Source organism: Dipodomys spectabilis, unplaced genomic scaffold (assembly GCF_019054845.1).
Source record: "Dipodomys spectabilis isolate Male_0828 unplaced genomic scaffold, ASM1905484v1 ptg000069l, whole genome shotgun sequence".
In the NCBI taxonomy this organism is placed as follows: Eukaryota; Metazoa; Chordata; class Mammalia; order Rodentia; family Heteromyidae; genus Dipodomys; species Dipodomys spectabilis.
The window spans coordinates 10,894,988-10,918,466 of NW_024870746.1; the positions used below are offsets into that span (position 1 = coordinate 10,894,988).

Genomic DNA, 23,479 nt, shown 5'->3' on the forward strand with positions numbered 1-23,479 from the left:
GTGCCTCACACTCAGCTAAACAATTACCTCATGCTAACTATCTGAACTTCTAAGTGTTACAGGTAAGTCTTCACCTGCCTTCACAGGGTTTCCTGAGACAACGTGTCAGTCCTGGAGACTTACTGGGATTTTGTGGACCACCTGCGTCATTGCTCTGCTCTTTCTAAACAATGCTCTGAGAACAGATTCTGACCTACCACCTACTGTTGGTCATTCCTCAAACACCTTCTAGTTCGATCTGCTCTTCCTGTTACCATGCCCAATCCTCAAAACTCAAGAAGAGGGGGAGAGGAGCATGAACATGCCACAGCCTGACCCAAGTGAATGGGACTCAATATTACCAGAAGGGCAGCAATAAGTCTAAACTGTACATAGGTGAGTGATTGGGGGTTCTGTATCATGGCAGGTCATGCAGGACTATGTTTTAAATGACAGTGAACATTCTATAAGGCTAATTTCACATGCTTCCAATGTTTTTCTTATTTCCAAGTCACTAGAATTTTTCCTCCTCTTACAAGTTGAGGGACCCTGTTTCTTCTCCCTTCCATCCCATACCTGATCTATATTGTGCCTACAGATCTCCAAATCCAGAGTGGATTTTAAATGATGTATGCCAAAGTGTTACAGGCTCCCAACTTTCCGTCTGACACTGAAATCCGCTTGGACCTTCCTTATGTGATTCACTTTCCCTGCCCCCAGAAGAATATAAAATACCTTTCCTCAATTCAAAACAACAACAACAAATACTCTTCCTTAATTCCAAACAAAAATAAAACTTCAGGAAGTTTGACTTGCTAGATACCATTATCTAATATCCAATCCATATTTTTCCCATTTGCCTCAATAATGCCATCAAGATAACTGTAACTTCTTTAATTGGGGACAACTTAGCTTTTGATTTTGTTTTTTTTCCCTCATTTAATGTTTCTTTTTTATTGTTTTTTTAATTTTTATTGTAAAGGTGATGTACAGAGAGGTTAGAGTTATATAAGTCAGGTAATGAGTACGTTTCTTTTTTCTTTTTGTTTTTTTCTTTTGTTGGTCATGGGGCTTGAACTCTGGGCCTGGGCGCTGTCCCTCAGCTCTTCAGTTCAAGGCGAGTGCTCTACCACTTGAGCCACAGTGCCACTTCCGGCTTTTTCTGCTTATGTGGTGCTGAGGAATCGAACCCAGGGCCTCATGCATGCAAGGCAAGCGCTCTACCACTGAGCCACTTTCCCAGCCCCGAGTACGTTTGTTTTTAAACAGTATCACCTTTTCTCTCATTTTCTTCCAGGTTTTCCCTCCCAGCTCCCCTCCCCCACAGGCTGTACAGTTCCTTTTCAACAATGTCTAGAGAGTGTCACCGCTGCATTTGTTCACCCTTTGTCCCACCATTTCTGTGCTCCTCCTTACCATCCCCAAAACAGATAAACTTACATACATTCAAGACAAGATACAGAAATAAAACACAATGACAAAGGAGAGGAAAAAGAATTTCAAAATAAGGTAAAACTTCGTTTCCATTTCTTGGAGTTTATTTTGATAAACATTATTTTATATGATCATATGCCTGTAGCTATTGAACCTTTGTGGTCCTCTCCTAAGAATATGCTCCTTTACTCTCACTGTGTGAATGTCTAGAGTCCTGTATAAATGATCATGTCCAAGTTCATTTTTTCTGTCTTTTACCATCCAGTGTGTTTACTTGTAGATTTATAGGCACTTTCTAGTTACAACAAATAAGGAAACCATGAACTGTATGTTTCTTTGGGGCTGGCTTACTTTGCTTAATGTAATTTTTTCCAAGTCTTTCCATTTCCTTATGAATTGTACAATATCATTTTTTTCTTATGGAAGCATAGAATGACACTGTATATATATATATATATATATATATATATGTATGTAAAAATATCTCACATTTTCTTGATCCATTCATCTGCTGAGGGGCATCTGGGTTGATTGCATATCTTGGCTATGGTAAACAATGCTGCAATGAACATATTTGTGCTGGTAGCTTTAGTGTGGCTTTGTTTGTGTTCTATAGGATAAATGCCCAGGAGTGGAATTGTTGGGTCAAAGGGAAGCTCTATGCTTAGTCTATGTTTAGTCCATACTGCACTCCAGCATAGTTGAACAAGTTTACATTCCCACTAATAGTGTAGTAGCATTCCCTTTTGGCCACAACCCTGGCAGCATCTGTAATTGTTTGTTTTCTTGATAATAGCCATTTTGCCTTGGGTGAGGTGAAATCTCAGTGTTGTTTTGATTTGCCTTTCTTTTATGGCCAGAGATGTTGAACATTTCTTCATTTGTCTATTTGTTGTAAGGTAAATCATCCCAGAAGCCACATTTTAAAATATACAACATTGGAGTCTTTATTATACAGTTAACAGGCTGTAGGCCGCCAGTTGTTACAAAGGCCTGCAGCACGCAAATACACATAACACAGCTAGGAAACATGCTAAAGAGGAAAGGAATAACAAAAACAATACCAACAAGCCAGTTCAGCTCCAATGGAGAGCTGAACTGGGAAGCCATGATGACTAGAGAGGAGCCAGGATACAATGCACAACCATGGAGACACACGTGGAATGGCCCTCAGCGGCTAGGCTGGTCAGGGCCTAAATAGGTCGGCGCAGGGGACAGATCCTCAGGAAATTCCCAGTCCCAGCTATGGGACTGACATTTTCAGTAACTAATCAGCCAAGTGCCTGCCCCTGCCTCCAGGGGTCCAGGCATGCCCATTACCTGGGAGGCAGGTGATGGGGGGTGGGGGGTGGTTTCCTTCTCCCAGCATGAGGACAAGATGCCAGACCCTACCATCCACCATGTGGCCAATATGGCACCGGCCAGACCAGGCCTCCTTACTTCATATTGACCATTCTTACTTCTTCAGCTTAGAAGTCTTTAATAATCTTGATTTTCAAGTGTAGTCTTTTTCTTTTTTTTTTGAGTTCAAATGCACTTTATTTTTAGACAACCTACATGACATTTTTTTCTTAAAAAACAATGTCTCCACTCCAAATAAACCATGGTCAAAAGAAATGAAGAGTTCCAGATGACACCAGTCCCATTTGTCTTACGTCCTGGTGTTGTGTGGATGACAAGCAGCAGCCAGTTATGGTAACAGGTGATAGATCCAAAATAACTGCCCAATTTGTTAACGTTTTTCCATTTCTAAACCATCCTTAAAGAAAATCATAAATAGGGTCACACCAATCCTCAGGGTAGTCCAGGAGAGCAACCATGCCATCTGGATTCATGTTTTCACCAATAAAAAACTGGTAGTTATTGAAATTAGCAAGGATGTGCTTGATTTGCTCTGCAGCTCCTGTCATAAAAGGCTTTACTCTTCCAGGTTTCTGTTCTTCAAGTTTGCCTTTAAGTGATTTCATGTAATCTTTGATGTGCTTTTGGTAGGCTTCCTTTGTGAAACTGGTCTCCTGCAAGTGATGGTTCATGATGAAGTCCACACCAGTGACTACTGTGCGTTTGGTACCTTCGCCCTCGGGGCCTTCGCTGGAGGCATTTCCACCAATGAGTGAGTCATCAATGTTAGCCTCTGTCCTACTGACCGTCTTGCCCTCCACCTCCAGGCACAGCCCGCCCGCGATCTCCGGGATCTTGTGGATGTCGGAGAACAGCTCATCGTGGCTGATGAGGTCCGGGTAGATGATCATGATAGCGGCGCTGGCTTCAGCGCGAGCTCGGAGTGATCGCAGGGCTGGGGGAGAGGGGGAGCCGTTGGAAGAGCTCAAGTGTAGTCTTGTAGAATGTTTCTTAGTATGGGTTTGTTTCATATTGAACGTTTTTAGGGGGCAGGTGGAGTACTGGTGTTTCAACTCAGGGCCTCATGTTTGCTCAATGAACATTCTACCACTTGGGCCATGCCCTCAGTTCTTTGCCTTAGTTATTTTTCACGTAGTGTCTTGAGATTACAGGTATGCACCACCAATGTCCAGCTTGTATCATACATATTTTAGTGAGAATAGCCCAGAAATTATATTCCACTTTCTGGTACATTACCTCCAGGGGAAACTCATACTAACAATCAGTTTGTCACCACTATGGGTGATATTAACTATTATCTGATGTTTTAAACATTGTTTTAAAAGCAGAGTAGGAACTGGGAGAACAAAGCTAATCAAAATGGCTGGGTGTTGATGGCTTATGTTTATTATCCTACTTAGGAGGCTGAGATCTGAGGATCATAGTTTGAACCTAGCCCAAACAGGAAGTCCATGAGACTTTTTTTTTTTAAAGTCGGTCATTAGGCTTGAACTCAGGGCCTGACTAATGTCCTTGAGACTTTTCACTTAAGGCTAGCACTCTACTACTTTCAGCCACTCTGGTTTTCTGGTGGTTAATTAGAGGTAAGAGTCCCATGCCTGGGCTGCCTTTGAGCCATGATCTTCAGATCTCAGCCTCCTAAATAGGAAAATAAACATAAGCCACCAACACCCAGCCATTTTAAGTAACTAGGATTACAGATATGAGCCACTGGAGCCCAGCTCAAGAGACTCATCTCCAATTAACCACCAAAAAACTAGAAGTGGAGCTGTGGCTCAAAGTGGTAGAGCACTAACTTTGAGGGAAAAAGTTCAGGGACACAACCCAGGCCCTGAATTCAAGCTGCAAGACTAGAAGAAAGGATGAGAAAGGAAAGAAAAACCAAAATGCTAGAACCCAGTTAAAGGGAAGGATTTCTTAGACCAATGCTATACATTATCTGAAGATATTTTGTATATCTTCTAATTTTTAACTACTTTTAGGAAATATAAGCATTTTCATTGCTGTGATGAGATGTATTTAAAGGAAGATGATTTGCAACATTTCCTGAATAGGCCCTGACAGGCTAGTTTGGGAGAAGCATATGGGAAAGCTAATGCATACCTTACCTTTGAGTAGGCAAGTTATTAGGGTTCACAGAATCCAGGGACTTCTCAAAGTCAGAGGTAGACCAGAAGATCGGAGGGGCCTGACCTCCCTGATCACCTTTTCCTACTTCACATCCTGCATCTTTACCAACAACTTTACTAACATCTTTACTAACAAGTGGTTCCTGTATGCTGCTTCATACTTCTAGCCTTTGCTTACCCAAAGCGGTCCAAATGGTTGAGAAAGAAAGAGAATGAGGTGTACCCAGCTCCTGCTTTAATTCATCTGTTTTCATGACAAAGAGATGGTGAATGATTTACTGTGTGATCAGGAACTAAAGATCTACAGAAGTAGGTGTTTAAAAAAAACAAAAGGAATGAGGCACAAGAAAGCGAAGCACAAGGGAGAGATGCACAGAGAATGAGACATCCACACTCAAAATTTCCTTCCCAAAGAGAAATGCTTCACATTTTTAGTGCCTGATCCTTTCCCACTGGGACTTGTCACCTGGGAAGCTGTCCTTGCAGGCAGATAGGTCTCTCTCTTGGGGGTTACTAATGATAATTCAACAACAACAACAACAGAAAGATTTGAAATTAAATGTGGCTATTTAATTACTAAAGATGATTGTGTCAAGAATAGTGTTCTGTCATACTATGCCACCTATAAAATGATACTGAAATATAATGTTTTTGTAAATCAGACAGACCTGTAGTATTAATAATACAACATTTTGTCGTATTTCTAGAGGATAATTAGATAATGTACTGTAGCAAAGGGTTAGTTTTGCCAATTTAAGTGTCAAATCCTGATCACTGGTATCCACTAGTCATGTATTCTGTACATAGCCTTTCCAAGGACAGATGATAGAGACATTATGCAGACCAAAAGAGATAAAACATGACCAAGGAACATGGCAAAGATGGAGAAGAAGAGGACATGTAAGTATGCCTGTGAAGCTGACCAATAAATGATGCTCAGTCTAGAGCCTGTTAGTTTTAATTTCTGCTGTTTTTTATTGCTAGGTATCATCTGAGTTGTAATATTCTCACTCACCACCAGAGGGCCTTTAATTCATTGTGGTGTACGCAAAGCAAGCCCAGCCCGACCTAAGCTAAGCACCCAGCCTTGAGCATTGATAATCAGTCCTATCCCGAGTATTTGTTCCCCTGACAGGACTGACCTATTTCAGTGCCCATCTGGTCCTCCTTGTTGTGTTGGAATGCCTACCAGATGGACAGACTCTCCTCTGGGAAATGAACCAACCATTCACACAAAACCTAATGAACACTTCATTCTGTTTTAATTCTTTCAAATGCATTTTCTATCTTTCATAATGTGTCTGCATAGATTGTATATAATTTTAGCAAGTATTTGTCTGTAATTTGGATTTCTGCTTTTAATGAATGTCATTTTAGCCAACCAAACAAACAAACCAACGAATTCTAATGAATTCAGATGCTCCAAGTATTAGCTTCCATTCTCCTCCTCTAGGAGCTTCCTGGATCAGCCAGACCTGATCTTATACATGGCTTGTTCTGATGTACAATTATTGTCAGATAAAAGGATTTAGGATCAAGCACTTTATATTTTCAATTACTTATGTGGCTCCTTTTAGAAATGTAATTGTGGTGATGGCCATGTAGCTCATCCTGTCATTACTTTGGTCCAAGTGTAAGGGTATCTTTATAATAAAACTTTCATTAAAGTACAACATACATGCCCCAAATCATACAAATAAAGTTATTTTCTTGTGCCTCTCATCATATAAAATATTTATTGAAATGAAGAAAAAAAAGTTTATCTCCATGTGGATCAAGACGAGAGCATTGCTGGTTGTGAGGTCTTGCTTATTACTGCTTCTGTGTTACTTCCCAGATCTGCCCTTACTTCCATCAGCTTGGATTAGCTTTGCCCCCTTTGAACTTTATATGAATGAAATCATGCTGGGTATACTGCTGTTTCCTGGCTTCTGTGCAACACTGTGTTGTGGCATGTGGCAATAGTAGGCTTTGCTCATTCTCGCAAGCTACATGATGCTTCTCTCCCAATCTCCCTTTGCTGGGATTTTGGGTTCTTTCCAGTTTTTGACTATAAATAGTACTTCTATGAATATTCTTGTAAAAGTCTCTTGTGAATACACATTTGCATTTCTACTGCATATGTACCTTAGTCATTGGGTATGCATGTGCTCAGATTTGAAAGAAATTGCAAAAGGTTTTCCAAGGTCATTATATCAACAGACATAGATTTTTCTTCTGCTTCATGAAAATAGGTGCAGTGAAAACTACGTTGCTCAAGACTAAATGCTGTGCAGGAAATTTAAAAGATTACTTTAGCTGGGTGCCAGTGGCTCATGCCTGTAATCCTAACTACTAAGAAGGTTGAGATCTGAAGATTTTGGTCAAAGCCAGCCTGTCAGGAAAGTCTGTGAGACGTTTAGCTCCAATTAACCACCAAAAAGAAAAAGAAAAAAGAAAAAAAAAGCCAGTAGTGGAGCTGTGGTTCAAGTGGTAAAGTGCTAGCCTTGAACAAAACTCAGGGCTCAAGCCCTGATTTCAAGCCTCAAGTTCAAGCCCCAGGACCAACACAAAAACAAAACGTAAGGTTCTTGCTCATTTGTTCATGAGTGGTTAAATTGGTTTTGGCCACTAGAGTAGTCTCCCTTTAATATTATACTTTGCTTCTACTCATTCATGTCCAGCTATTAGGAAGTTAAACTTAGGCTTAGAATTGAACCTCTTTGCTTCCTCACTACCAAAATTACAACGTTTTCATAGGTTTGACGGACACCTCACATGCAATCCTAACCAGCCAGTTACAACAACAACAAGATTAGCATTGTCAACTAAATGATTATTTCCTATAACAGGAAGCCATGCTATCAAGCAATGGTTAGGTCCCCAGATGTGGGGAGTTAAGGAGTTTATTAATTCCATCTTCTTGTTACCCTTACATGGTCTTTAAGAAGCCAGTGTTGGTCTCCAGGCCACAGAGAAATGCTGGAATTGGTGGGAAACTGGCCTAGGTATCTGTACTTCCTTGTTCTCCTCATACTAGACTTGATCTTGAAGATTAGCTATCGAGTTCAGGGTTCTAGAAGGCAGCTTCTGAAAGGGCTCTGCCTACTTACTCATTAGACTGCATTTTTAGGATATAGGACTCTTCATTCAAGTGAGTATAAAATATATCTCATTATGTGAACATTACATTTCACTTGGTATGTAGAATGTATCTGCTAACAAGAAGCTTCTAGTTTACCTTTCTTGCTTACAAAAAAGCTCACAGGGGCTGGGAAGGTAGCTCAGTGGTAGAGTGCTTGCCTTGCACGCATGAGGCCATGGGTTCGATTCCTCAGTACCACATAAGCAGAAAAAAGCCGGAAATGGCACTGTGGCTCAAGTAGTAGAGTGCTAGCCTTGAGCTGAAGAGCTAAGGGACAGTACCTAGGCCCAGAGTTCAGGCCATGACCGACAAAAAAAAAAAAGAAAGAAAGAAAAAGAAAGCTTACAACCCACCAATCTGCTGGCCTCTTTTTTTTTTTTTTTTTTTGGTGATTATGGGTTTCCATAACTGTTCATGGACTTATCTCCTAAAACATTGAGATATCCTGTTCTGACTTGTGAAATTTTTACATCAAGACCTTGGAAATTGGTTTCAAAGTGAATGCATCATTTATGCATCCATCAATTCAGCAAACTATTTAGGATTTCTTGTAGCCAATGCTCTGTGCTTCTAGGATGGGAGGGAAACAAAACTTAATTTAAATTTTACCAAACTTGAAGTCAGGGTCTATTGGCTCATGCCTGTAATCCTAGCTACTCAGGAGGCTGAGATCTAAGGATCTATGTTCAAAGCCAGCCTGGTCAGGAAAGTCTGTGAGACTCGTATATTCAATTAACCACCAGAAAACCAGAAGTGGTGTTTTGTGGCTCAAAATGGTAGAGCACTTGGCCTTAAGCAAAAGGGACAGCACCTGGGCCCTGACTTGAAGCCCCACAACTGACAACCCTTCCCCCCCCCCCCCCCCCGCAAAAAAAAGGTTTTACCAACTCTCATAATAAAAAGCGTTAAGATAAGTTCATAAAAAGTTATAAAAAAATGGTAGGAGAGGAATACTTCACGTGTGTTAGGGGTACAGATAAGGGGGAGCTTCCTCTAGCTTGAAGAATGTGGAAAGAATTTGTGGGGGAGGTAGCATCCTAGCAGGGCCTGGAGGAGTGGGAAGGGCTAATGGTGGAATTCTAGCCATGGTTTTCCCCTGCTAATGAGTGCTAACAGTGCCCCAAACTGAAGACAGATGGGCAGAACAGAAGAGAATAATAAAAAATGGAGTTCAAGCCATGACTAGAAAACTCTTTAGGAATTAAAACTCCAGAAGAGAGAAAACAAGGAGATACTTACTGGTAGGAGCTGGGAGAGAGTTGGGTGTGTGCTATTAAAGAGTACTCAAGAGCCAGGAATGGTGGCTCACTCCTGCAATCCCAGCACACAGAAGGCCAAGACAGGATGATCATGCATGCATTTGAGACTAGCTTGGCTACATAGTAAGAACCTGCTTCAAAAAAAAAAAAGAAAGAAAGAAAGAAAAGAAAAGAAAAAAGAAAGGGCTTCTGAGAAAATGATCCTAGGTATGACTCTTGTTGGGGGCTGTTACTGGCTGCTCAAGCTTCTGTTGCCTTTTGGTGCATAGTAGGTGTCTTACAGGGACTAGCTTCACATGCACACTTGTGCCTGGCTAACCCAAGAGAAGGGAGCATGTGAACAAAGATATAAGAAGGTGCTACCTGGGATCTGGGTAGAGATCAGAGAGTAGTAGCTCCAGTTTAGCAATGGGAACCCAGGAGACATCCCATGTGGATGATCATGCAGGACCTTGACCAGTCAGGTCAGGTAATTCTCCTTTCCCCTCCTCTCCCCGTCCCTCCCCTCCCTTTCCCTCCCCTCCCCTGCCCTCTCCTCCCCTCCCTTCTCCTCCTCTGCTTCTTCTCTTCTCTGCTTCTGCTTCTGCTTTTTTGGTGCCAGGACTTGAACTCAGGGCCTCACATTCTTGTTCAGCCTTTTTGCTCAAGGCCATGCCTTACCACTGGCACAATACCTCCACTTCTGTTTTCTGCCGATTCATTGTAGAGAACAGTATGATAAACTTTACTGCTCAGCCTGGCTTTGAACCATGCATTCCCAGATCTCAGTGTCTGAATGGCTAGGATTAGAGGTAAGGTCAGTTTTTTTTTCTTTCCTAAAGGCAATAAGATTCCTTTAACTACATGTCTGATCTGTGCCAAGGTAATTCTAACAGCTATGCAATACTAAGCCATGTCTCATGTATTTTTGCTACTTTAGGTACTTGAAGCCAAAAATATTCAGTGTAGACAGTGCTTATTATCATCACTCTCTTAGGAAAGACAGAGTCTGGGTTTTACATGTCCCGAGTGTCACTGTGAGGAGGAGGAATGGGTGGGAGATTTCCTGGGCAGGCGGAGGACTCAAGCTAGGTATGGATTGAGCCCTATTCTGGTTGAACCAGAAGGCAACAGCATGAGTTGCTGAGATGGGCAGGTAGCAGTCATAGAGGAAGCAAAAACAGGCCCAGGAGCTAAGAGATACATGACTCCAAAAGGTGAGCAGAGGATGGCACAGGTCCTGGCTGTACACATCAGGTGCTTACAGCCTTGAGTCTTAATAGCCTGCATCTTTCTTGGCAACTTTTCCTAATGTCTGTATAGATGAATTGTGGCAAAGACTGTGAGTGTTACCTTGGGGACCCAAGTTTGGGTCCACATACAAAGAGATGAGTAAAGGAGGGATAAAGCAGGCTGAAGACTGGAAAAATAGGTATTTACTTATATGTACAATGTACTAGGCTCATTATAGGAGGAAGGGAAAACACTTTTGTGGGTACACTTAAAAACTATTTCTGATGGGGCTGGGAAGGTAGCTCAGTGGTAAAGTGCTTGCCTCCCATACATGAGGCCCTGGATTTGATTCCTCAGCATCACATGAGCAGAAAAAGCTGGAAGTGGCGCTGTGGCTCAAGTGGTAGAGCGCTCGCCTTGAGCTGAAGAGCTCAGGGACAGCACCTAGGCCCAGAATTCAGGCCCCATGATTGACAAAAAAAAAAAAATTCTGAGTAAGGCCTTGACAAAAATTATCATTTAACACACGTCTGAATTCTAAGTGTCCTGGTATATAGAGGTTTTGTTTTGTTTTGTTTTGTTGTTTTTCCTCTTTTTGAAGGGGTCATCACTGCTGGGAACACAGTGGGTATGTACAGGACTCCACTGGCACCTCACGGGGCCTAGAGCTCTAAGCTCAGCTCAGTCCTTGAATATTTAGGTTTCGCACTTGGATTTTCTACGTTCTTTTGGTAATAGAGTCAGGCCTGCCAAGCTGACATTAGATGGACGCATCATTAGAATCCAGGGCTTTCTTTCCATTTCTTGTTTGTTTTCAGAGAGAGAGAGAGAGTGCTATTATCATTTGTATGGCAAGGACTTTTATGTGACTGCTATTAACCAGAAGGCCCAGTTGGGCACCTGTGATTCACATCTGTAATCCTAGCTACTCAGGAAGCTGAGGATCATAGCTCAAAGCCAACCCTGGCAGGAAAGTCTGTAAGACTCTTATGTCCAATTAACCACCAAGAAAGCTGGAAGTGGAACTGTAGCACAAGTGTTAGAATGCTAGCTTTGAGCATAAAAGCTCTGAGACAGCACCCAGGCTCTGAACTCAAGCCCCAGGACCATTACTAAAAACAAAGGACTCCTTCCTACATGTGAAACCTGAACAAGGAGACCATTATGACCATGAATATATGCCAGCTGTATTCCTTTAATGCCTGAAAAATTCTCTTCTCATCAGCAGATGCTTCTTCAGTGATGGTTGTTTGTTCAGTGATTTCAGATGCAAGGACTTGGACTGGGGGGGCGGGGGGATGTTGGTGAAGAAGGCTGCTTTTGCCTCCCTGTCTGTATTTTCCCTTAGAGCAGTTCCTCTGTCACCTTATTCCCTTAGATAGCTTTAGTATCACCGATTAATACCACACCAAGGGATCGTTCTGTTGGCCTGGTAGATGACACAGAGTCAAATTTTCCAGAGTTCCGAGGGGTGGATTACTGTCTGGGCTGAGTTTGGGAGATTTCAGCTTTGAATTTCTTTCAAGTTGACTAGTCTGGTATTTAGATCAAGAAACCATGCTAGGCGATGGTGGCTCATGCCTATAATCCCAGGTACTCAGGAAGCTGAGATATGAGTGAAAGAAAGGTCAAGGAAAGTCCATGAGAGGTTTATCTCTAGCTAACCAGTAAAAAGCTGGAAGTGGAGATATGGCTACAGTGGTAGAGCACCAGCTGTAAGTGAAAAAAAAGAAAAACAGAAATCAGCATGACCCCATTTCACAGCAGCCTTGATTAGTCTCTGCAGCTACAGTAATAAAGACACACCAGGGGCAAATTTTAGTCTATGCACTCAGACAACACAGCATGTACTCCCATGTTGATTTCCAATTTCTCTTCCACCGAAGGAGCAGGTAAGCTTTGCTACAAAGAGCTGTTTCCTTTGACCATTGCTTTTTATGTGAATCATTAACTCCTAACTGGTGAGATAACTTCCAGAATTGCACCCTGGTGTGTGTGTGTGTGTGTGTGTGTGTGTGTGTGTGTGTGTGTGAGAGAGAGAGAGAGAGAGAGAGAGAGAGAGAGAGAGAGAGAGAGAGAATTTCATGAGAAAACTTTTAGAATCACACAGTGGAAATCCCCTTTCAGTTCCTCATAAGCACCAGAATAAGCCTGTAACATTAGGATACTAAGGCAAAAGGTCTTTGTGGAAATCCCAGTGGATGGAAGCAGATACAGCTAAGAGCTCAGAGTGAATGAATACCTTCAGAGTTGTTGGCAGGTGGATACAGGGGTGATGACCAGATAGAAGGAGTCACCTTCAGAAACATAATACATGGGTGGAGATGGGGAGGTATTGTGAGCACTTGTTTTAGGGTTCACTTGGTATTGATCCACAATGATTTAAGCAAACCGTTTGGCTTTGGTGTTCTAGAAAATAATCATGAAAAAGTCCATGTAATCACAAGGATGAGATAAGATATTAGGACTGTTAACCAAAAGGGAAATGTGATCATCATTCCGTGGCTACTAAGCCCCCAAGTAGGCCAAGATTACATAGTAAAAAGAGGGTGGGATTTGGAATTAAGACTTGTTTTTTTTTTAATTACAGCTCCTCTAATTACCTGACTCAGATTACTTTACTTTTTTCAACTTCAAGATCTTTTCTTTGTAGAATAGAAAAAAATATAACAACTACTACATTGAGTTGTGGGAATTTAATAAACTGGCATTTGTGGATATGCTCAGTAAGTGTCAAGCAGTCAGAAATAGATCCCTCATTGTATGCAATTCCAAATAATGTCATTTTAGTTTTTGAATCAGCCAGAAGAAAAGACATTTGATAAGCCTTAAAGTCTCATCTTTAGTTCTAGCTGTTAGAACTTAGGCTCCAAGATTGTTTTTATTTCTATATTTTTGAGGTCACATGGTTTTCATGAGTTTTCTTCTTGTTGCATTTGCTTGTTTGGAGGTAGGTATAAGAAGTCTTGCGTTCATCTCCCTAGAAACGCAGCTCTTTATTGGTCCTAGTAGATTGGGTCTGGACACATGAGTGGCACAGTCTCGCTGGACACGTGGCTGTGGGCAAAGGCCTGAGAGATGATGTGACACAGAGCCATGGGTCCATGGAATCATGGTATTTTAAGAGCTGCGAGTTACTATCTGGGACTTTTGTTTTCTGTGCTCACTGCAGAAATGACTTTGGTTAGAGAAATAGTATTTTATGACAAATCACAAGGAGCTATAGGCTATAGAATGTGAATGAACAATTACAGTGCATGGAGTTAATCATACACATTGACCATACATGATAGCACATGCATACATAATGTACACACGATTAGTTGTATACCTATTAGTGTACTGAAACATGTTATAATGTTGGTATATAAAAATTGTACACTTCCCCCATACTTGCTTTGTTCTGTGAATGACACTTGGCTTGAAAGCTTGGGCTCTTACTTATCCCATTCCTGCTGGGTCCATCTTTCAGTGTTTAGGTCGGTTTCACACTCATATTACCAGCGGGCCCCAGGCGGGCCCTCTTGCCCCGATGGAGCAGTGCAGATGATCCCCAAAGCAGAGCCTGATTCAATGACGGGGATGCAAGGAGTAGAAGTGAGAAGAGCAAATGAGATAAGGAAGGAGAAAAGGCTAATAACAGGACGCATTATTGCAGGTACAAATTACTTTGGGCCATGGAGCAGAGATTCCACTGGGACTTTGCAGAAAGGGTAGGAACACCTTCTAGAATAGTCCACTTGAAGGATGGAAGATAAATACTTTTGCTTCTCATTGGTTGAGGGGAACCCTTTATTTATGGGCTTTATTTGTCTATGTCAAATAGACGAATTGTGAGCTGTCTAATTCCCAGAGAAAGCCTGGGGCAGTCAGCAGAAAGCTCGCTGTGTACCTCTTGAAGTCTCAGGTAGGCTGGGAGAATGTGAGGAGGCACCGGGTCCCCAGTGCCTCGTAACTGGATAACTGTGATTGCCCCTTAATTAGTCTTCCTGTCTCTGTATCTCTGGCTCCAACTACTTTGCATCTAATGTCAGGTTAATCTTCCTAATAAATAGCTCTTATCATGGATCCCTCTGCTTGAAAGTCTTCAATATCTCTTCATAATACTCTGGAGAAAAGCCAGACTCCTTGAGCTGGCGCTCCAGGTCTTTGTGAGCGTATTTGAAACTGGGAAACTTTACAGGAAAACTGAGAGCAGTTAGCCAGCATTATGGACTGCTCTCTCTGAATACTCCCAATTCTACTTTCAGTCATGCTTTCCCTCTGCCTGAAGAGCTTCTTTCTCTTCTCTATATTTTGAAGTCCTATCCATCTCTCAAGGGATAGTTTAAATGTCCCTTGTATTAGCTTTCTGTTGCTACACAGCAAATTAATACACAGCTGCTGTTATGTTTTAAATGTAAGGTACGTAAGTCTAACTAAGGGGAAAGAAAGAGGATGAAGACTTTTGCAATCGATTGCAGATTTATATGAAACAGCATAAAGAATCTCAATGAAAGCTGTTGATCAATAGGAAGTTGGAAGACAAGGAAGAGACCTAGGCTCTGTTGGGAAGTGGGTACTAGTGGGAGAGGTTTGGGCTCAAAAAAGAGGATGAAAGAGGATGCATATGGTTAACATAGGCTGCTTGCTCGACTTGCATACTTGTTTGCATACTATAGTCTATGAAAATAGAATGAAAACGGTTGAACTTGTTTTGAGAAGGGAGAGATGGGGAAGGGAGAGTGGCAGAGGCAGCGAGATGGAAATGTATTGTACATATGTATAAATGTAACCATCTCCCCCTTAATGCTATTAGTTATATTACATACAACTGATGTAAGCTAGTAGTAAATGAATAAACAAACAAATGTATGGTACCTCCAAAACTCACATTGAAATTAAACTGCCAGTGTAATGGTATGGTAAGGTGGGGTGTTAAGAGGCAGAGACTTAGCCAGATGCTGATGGCTCATGCCTGTAGTCCTCCCTACTGAGGAGGCTGAGATCTGAGGATCCCAGTTCAAAACCAGTCAAGGTTGACAATCCATTGAGACTCCTATCTCCAATTAGCCCCCCAAGTCTAGAAGTGATGCTGTGACTCAAGTGATAGAGTGCCAGCCTTGAGCAAAGAAACTCAGGGACTCTGTCCCAGCCCCTAAGTTTAAGCCTCAGTATAGACAGAAAGACAGACAGACAGACAGACAGACACACACACACACACACACACACACACACACACACACACACACACACACACACACACAGGCCATGAGACCTCTGCTTCCACAAGTGAATTTATGTCTGAAGAGTTTAACAGTTCTATTGGGAGAGTGTTTTCCCCTTTCTGTTGTCAGCCATGTGAGCATCCAGCCTACCCCTCTATGGAAGATGCAGTATTCAAGGTGTTATCTTGGAACAAGAGTATAACCTCATTGAGTACAGAACTTGCCAGTATTTTGACTTACCATTTCCCAGTTTCCAGAATTGTGAGTCAACAAATGTCAACAAACTTGTTATAAATTACTCAGTTTCAAGTATTTGGTTATAGCAACACAAATGAACTAAATATACTGGTTCTAACCAATAGCCACATATTACCTAGAAGTTATGAAAATCATAGGTCCGAGCAGGCTCAACTGAGTTCTCTGTGTAGGGTCAACCAGGCAGAAGTCAAGGTGTCTGCAGGAATGGATGGCATCTGGAGACTCTGTGGAGAAATCTCTAGGCTCATTCATAGTTTTAGCCAAATTCAGGCCTGAGTGGTCTTAGGAAGAGGCCTGTGTTTCTTCCTGGCTGTTGGCTAGAGGCTGCGCTAAGGTCTTTTAGAAGCCCCTTCCATCTCAGCAATGGAGAGCCCCTTCCAGTCAGGTCCATCTCATACTGCGAGTTTCCTCCACTTCTATCACCAGCTGTGATGAAATTGGACTCACTTAAATATGAGGCAACAACACAATGGGAATGATGTGTGTTATGTGAGCATGTGTATTTTTGTGTGTTCAAGCCTTGTACTAGGGCTTGAACTCAGGTCTTGGCACTGTCTGAGCGTTTTTGTTTTTCTTTTGTTGTTGTTCTTTTCTCAAAGCGCTAGCTCAAAGCCACAACTCCAATGCCTGCTTTTCAGTGGAAGACAATTGGAGATAAGAGTTTCACAGACTTTCCTGCTAAGGCTGGCTTTAAGCTGCAACCCTCAAACCTCAGCCTCCTAAGTAGCTAGGATTGCAGGTATGAGTCAATAGCACCTGGTTATGACCTCTTCATTTTCCCAGGTTCCTTCAATACCAAAGGAGGAAACAATATGCAAGGGTGAGAGGATGTTTTCACATGTGTATTCATTATAAAAAAAAAAAAAACCGACAAAACTTCGTTGTGATATTTCCATTCATGTATATAAAGCATTTTAAACAAATTCACTTTAAGGTCCCTTTTAGAATTCTGTCTACTGTTCCACCTTTTCCAGAAAGCTTGTTCTGACCCCTTTGATGGGCGCAGGCTTCTTCCTCTGCACCAGGCAGCACTCACTATAATGAGCTCATTGTGCGTGCGTGCGTGCGTGGGAACTGTGGCCATCTGCTTTTCTCTCTCCACACGGTAAGAGGTCATTGGTTTGCTTACTTTTTATTTGTCTTTCTTAGTTTTGGCTCCTTAAAGTCCTTGTATTATGACTGTACCCTATTTAAATAAAAAAAAAACACATAAAAGGTAAAATCTAAAACTTAAATGTACAGAGTAATAAATGGTCATAAAGAAGCCTTTGAAAAACATATTATACATATACACACAACATCTATTGATCATTTATCAGTCATCTACCTACTATCAATTATCTATCTATCTATCTATCTATCTATACCTCTCTCTTAAGAGGCTCTTGCTATGTTAGCTAAGCTAATCTCAATGTCCTGGGATCAAGTTATCTTTCTGCTTCAGCTGGTACTAGAGATGTGTCAATATAATTTTTTTGTGTGTGTGTGCACCGTTCCTGGAAGTACTGCAATACCAGGTCGATGCGTGGAGCAGACGGAGCAAGCTCCTATTCCGACTCCTATTTCCAAAAATCCATTTAATATATTGTCCTTGGATAGAGGACGTATCAGATATTAAACTGATAAGAACAGATACTACACTTGATCTTAGCCAAAAGGCTGAGAAGCGATGTGTCAATATAATTTTTACAGGCATTTTTCCTTGGCATTTCTTAGTGAGTTAAGTGTGAAATAATTCTCTTCTCTTAAATTTTATTTAAAATTTTAATAGGTGATAAAGTGTCTATTTAATGAAGAACATTTAATTGGATTTTAAAAATCTAACCGGAGTCTTTCCCTTTTCCCCCCCACCATAGCCAACTGAGCCTGTCTTTTATATTTTTTATTTTATTTATTTTCCATTCCTGGGGCTTGAACTCAGGACTGCGTGCTGTTCCTGAGCCTCTTTTGTGTTCAAGGCTAGCACTCTACCACTTGAACCACTACACCATTTCCCATTTTTTCTATGTAGTTTATTGGAGAAAAGAGTCTCACAGATTTGTCTGCCCAAGCTGGCTTTGAACCATAATCCTCAGATCTCAGCCTCCAGAGTAGCTAGGGGGTCAGGTGTGTGCCACTGGCACCCAGCTCAGTCTATCTTTTAAATGCTATTTTACCATTTACACCTACTATGAATACTATTACATTTAAGACTGTCACCACTATCAAATTTGGATTTCTTTCTTTTTCTTTCTTTCATTTATACTGGGGGTTGAACTTAGAACGCTGCACTTTCTAGGCAGCTTCTCTACCATTTGAGGCATGCCTTCAGTCCTTTTTGTTCTTACCATGTTTTGGATAAGGTCTTATAAGTATACCTGGGGACCTGGACCACAATCCTCCAATTTACACTTCCCACGTAGATCATAATAATCATTTCACTATGCATATTTACATCAAAGCATTATCCTTCTCTCTTTGAATACACAGACACATATAGTTTTGTCAGTTATACCTCAATAAAGCTGAGGATGGGTGAAATTTTAAAAACAGATAATGTAAGAAGTAAACAGATATAACTTGTGCTTTGTACAAGTGAGGATTCATCTCATTAATGTTGCTTTTTAAAACTGCATGTAAAACGAGTTTGAAATTTGAAATATCTCTTTAAGGCAAGAGATGCTTAACTTTTAACTCATTTATCTGTTCAGAGTAAAAGTATGTCGAATTATGACATCTAAGAATATAACAATAAAACACCAAAATAGGTTTGCAAGGTGGCCCCAGGGGATAAGAGACTTTTATTGTTTTACAATTTGCAAGGTTGTAACATTTGAATTATTGAGCTGGACATTGGTGGTACACTCCTGTATCCTAGTTACTCAGAAGGCTGAGATCTAAGGATCACAGTTTAAAGCCAGCCTGGGAAGGAACGTCTGTGAGACTCTAATTTCCACTAAAAGCTATCCTCTCCCCCCGAAAAAAAGCCAGAAGTAGAGCTGTGGCTCAAGTAATAGAGTGCTAGCCTTGAGCAAAAGAAGCTCAGGAACAGCTTCCAGGCTCTGAGTTCAAGCTTCAGGACTAGCACCAAATGAACAAAGTAATTGAGTCAATTTGTAACAATGAAATATTTACAAAAAATAAACTTTCATTGGACTAAAACACAAAAGAAATCAAACACAAGAGTACATACTGTTTAATTTTACTTATATGACATTCTAGAATAAGCAAAACTAGTCTCTAGTGTCAGAAAGAAGATTACTATGTATGAAGGAGTAGAAAGGTAACAGGCTGATTTGGTTTGCAAGGGTTACATATTCTCCACAACTCAGTAATTATGCCCTTAACATACACACTTTAGGACTGGGAATATGGCTTATTAATAGAGTGCTTGCCTACTATGCATGAAGCCCTGGGTTCGATTCCACAGAAACAGAAAGAGCCAGAAGTGATACTATGGCTCAAGTGGTAAAGTGCTACCCTTGAGCAAAAGAAGCTCAGGGACAGCATCTAGGCCCTGAGTTCAAGCCTCAGGACTAGCAAAAAAAAAAAAACCAAACCAAACCAAAACATGTATACTTTACATGGTGTGTAACTTTGACTTAAAAGCTAAAGACTGAGGTTTTTGAATTAAGGTTACCAGTCACTATGTCTCAGTAATATGTGACCTTGCACAAGTTACTAATCTAAGTCAAAATTTATCTTTAAATTGATACTATTAATAGTATCTACTTTGTAGGTTTGGTGTGGTGATTTAATAAAGTATTGCATGTTGTATAACTTTAGGGGCTGGCATGGAACAATAAAAGGCAGTGTTATTAATATTCATAGATTTTTCCTAATCATATAGTGAAAGATCATAGCAGGGAATTTATCAGAATTTTTTGGGAGAGCTACTGCTACAGATTTCAAGGTGGGTGTGTACCTTGACTTACTACCCAGAGATAACTCATGAAAACATAGAAATTGTATTCTTGGCTTTCCATTAGTATAACAAATAACTAGAGATAATGAACTTAAAAAGCAAGGAGGTTTATTTTGCTCCCAGTTTTGGATTTTCCATCCATAGTTGCTTGATCTGTTGATTTGGGCCTGTGGCAGGCAGGACAAAATGGTGACAGTGTGGTGGTGAACCAAAGGTCATTTTATGGTAACCAGAAAGTAGAGAGAAGAAGTCAACATCCCACAATCCCCTTTGTGAACATGACTAATCTTCAATGAGCCAGAGTAAAATACTCTGCCGATGGATTGAGGGAGAGGTCTGGCCCTTTAAGACAAAATACAACTTCTCTGGGGCAAGACCCTGCAGTTGCATCCCAGATGACTTGAGTTACAGTGGGTTCATTTAACACAGCTAGGTGTCAGAACACCTCTCCCTTGGCTTCATCTGTGGTGTTATATTTCACTGGGGTTTTTTGCTCTCTCTTGTTTATGATAACTTGTCTGGCAACTTGAGCTTGTTCGACCCACAATTTGGTCATCTGCCACTTACTTTCTGATTACTATCTCAGTAAGGACTCTGGTTTGAATTTACACCCCCTCTCATCCATACACCAGTTGAATCACAGCCTGACTAGCCACTCTGCAGTGTCTCCTGTAGATGGCTCCTGCCTACTGGCCATGCTTCCCTTGGAGCTACAAGAAGTGTGGGCCCTTCAGACTGAATAGATCTCTGCTGATACGTGTGAGAAGCTGTAAGAATTTTTGTGATACTTTCTAATCTGAAGTATCACAGCTGCAGAGGATTGCAGTCTCAGATAAGATGGGTGGAGGTTAAGATAGGTGGAATTAGGTGAAGCTAGATTTGATAGCACCCGTGGGATAATAGGCCTTGTTTGTGCATCGCTTGTCTTAGAGGAAATCTTTTTGCTTGCAAGACTTCCTTCCTTCTTCCTTCCTTCCTTCCTTCATTTATTTATGGTGCCAGTGCTAGGGCTTGAACTCAAAGCCTTGCACTACCACTTGCCTTTTTTGCTCGACTAGAACTTTTCCATTTGAGCCACTCCTCCATCTTCTGCCAGCTTTTTGCTGGTTAATTGGAGGTAAGAGTTTCATGGACTTTTCTCCTCTGGCTGACTTTGAACTGTGATCCTCAGATTTTAGTTTGCTGAGTAACTAGGATTACTGATTCTCTACCCATGGATTCTTTTTTTTTTTTAAGTGCCTTTAAGCTGGGTGCTGGTGGCTCATGTGTGGAACCCTAGCTACTCTGGGGGTTGAGATCTGGAGGATCATAATTCAAAGACAGCCTGAGCAGAAAAGGCTGTGATACTCCATTTCCAATTCACAAGCAAAATGTTGGAATGGAGGTGTGGCTTAAGTGGTAGAGTGCCAGTGGTGAGAGTATGAGGATCTGAGTTCAAGCCCTGGTACCAGGAGAACTTGGTACAGCTAATTCTTTGTAATATACACCCATAATTATTTTTAACAAAACATGTTTCATTTTTTTAAAAAATGTCTTTTCCATTCTATTCAAATGTAAGTATGTATAAGAACAGAGTTATATTTTTTCCAAATCAGTTTATAAACTCTTCCAGACTACAAATAAGAAAACAAATGCTTCAGTGGTTACAGCTTGGGAACTCGCAAGTTAGAAGTGCAAATTTACTCCATAGAGATGCTACTTGCTCCCTCTTTTGGATATATAGTCTTCTACTTGCCTTTTTGTTTCATGTGGGTTACTTTAAAACCCTCTCTCTGATCTTTAACAAAAGCAACAAAGTCTGAGTTTATCATAGACTTCGAAATGCTATTCGTCCTCAACCAATATACATTCTACAATAATAGGGGGTAGGAGGTAGTATTCTCAACTATCCATTAATAACTAACTTAAATGTTACAAATAACAGTTCATAGAAGTGAGTTCTGGACTCTACCTAAATAGGGTTTGAATAGCCAGATAGAAAACAATCTCATTAGTTCTTTCTTTTCTAATTGTTTTATCTTTATTTGGAGAAAAACTTACAGTAGAACATATTACAATCATTCAATAATTAATTGTTAGGGCTGGGAAGGTGGCTCAGTGGTAGAGTGCTTCCCCTGCATGCATGAGGCCCTGGGTTTGATTCCTTAGTACCACATAAGCAGAAAAAGCCAGAAGGGGCACTGTGGCTTAAGTGGTAGAGTGCTAGCCTTGAAATGAAGAGCTGAGGGACAATGCCCAAGCCCACAGTTCAGGCCCTACAACCGACCAAAAAAAAAAAATCGTTAGTGAAACATGGGGTATCAGGTAAAAGGGAGTATCAGGAACTTTACCAATTGGCTTTCTCCAAAAGGAGTGTTGCCTACTTGTAAACACAGTATGCTTCCCATAGGTATTTGTGTTAGTCAGTTTTCAGCTACTGTGACAAAATACCTGAGACAAGCAACTTAAAGGAAAGAAAGGTTATTTTTCAGGCTTCACTCCATGGTTAATTGGCCTCATTGTTTTTGGTCCGGTGTTGAGGCATCACATCATAGTGGAAGCATGTTGTAGGGGCAGCTGCTCACCATATGGTAACCAGGAAGAGAGAGAAGAAAGAAGAGCTAGGGTACCAATATGCTTTTCAGGGCACAACCCAATGATCTCACCCCCTGAAGTTTCTGCCATCTCTTAACAGTGCCACAGGCTGGGGATCATGTGTTCAATACACAGACCTTTAGAGGATATTTAGGAATAAATAATCCACTTGAAAAATGGTTTCAAAATTATTGGAGAAAAGTTCATTCTTGTTGGGGGCTGGTGGTTCACGCCTGTCATCTTAGCTACGCAGGAGGCTGAGATCTGAGGACAGAAAAAAAAAAGTTCATTCTGATTTAACATAGTGTGTTTCAATATAGACTAGTAAGAAATAGAGTTACATTCCTTAGAGTAAAACTTTGTTGTTGTTGTTGTTGGTTGTGGGGCTTGAACTCAGAGCCTGGGTGCTGTCCCTGAGCTTTTTCACTCAAGGCTAGCATGCTACCACTTTGAGTCATAGTGCCACTTCTGGTTTTCTAGTGGGTAATTAGAGATGAGTCTCAAAGACTTTCCTGCCTGGGCTGGCATTGAATCACAATCTTTAGATCTCAGCCTCATGAATAGCTAGGATTACAGGCATGAGCCACTGGTGCCAGCTAAGAAAACCCTTTTGATCAGAGAGAACACGGATGGCAGCCAACTCTGCTGGTGACCAATGGCTCTTGGGAGATGATGTGTTTGGATTTATGTGTGTTGGTTTTACAATGTCTTTGCAAGAGGAAGTAGTCAAGTAGGTAGTGTCTGGATCCTGATTTGTGATGAGGTAAGTATTCTATGTCTACACTAATGTTTTAGCTATTAGTGGCCATTAAAATAAAACATTTGGTTCCTAAGTTGTACTTGTCACATTTTAAGTACTCAGTAGTGACACATACTGAGTACTGCTTAGTCAGAAAGCATACGCTGGGTATGATCTCTCCAAATAAAAAAGGAGGTAAATGTACCTAATGAATAGCACAGTTCTAGAGCCCAGAGAAACAGTCTGAAGTTGGAAATTTAAAAACTGGATACATGTATAGATGAAGTTTAAGAATGTA

At 41.0% G+C, this 23,479-nt stretch overlaps 1 non-coding gene and 1 pseudogene across 1 annotated transcript; both read right to left on the bottom strand.

Moving 5' to 3' along the window:
• Nucleotides 1-2,926: 2,926 nt before the first annotated feature.
• LOC122109424 lies at nt 2,927-3,690 on the bottom strand (annotated as a pseudogene).
• Nucleotides 3,691-17,444: 13,754 nt separating this feature from the next.
• LOC122109770 lies at nt 17,445-17,635 on the bottom strand. Its single transcript, XR_006147744.1, has one exon. It is a non-coding gene; the product is annotated as a U2 spliceosomal RNA (small nuclear RNA).
• Between the last annotated feature and the right edge of the window lie 5,844 nt (nt 17,636-23,479).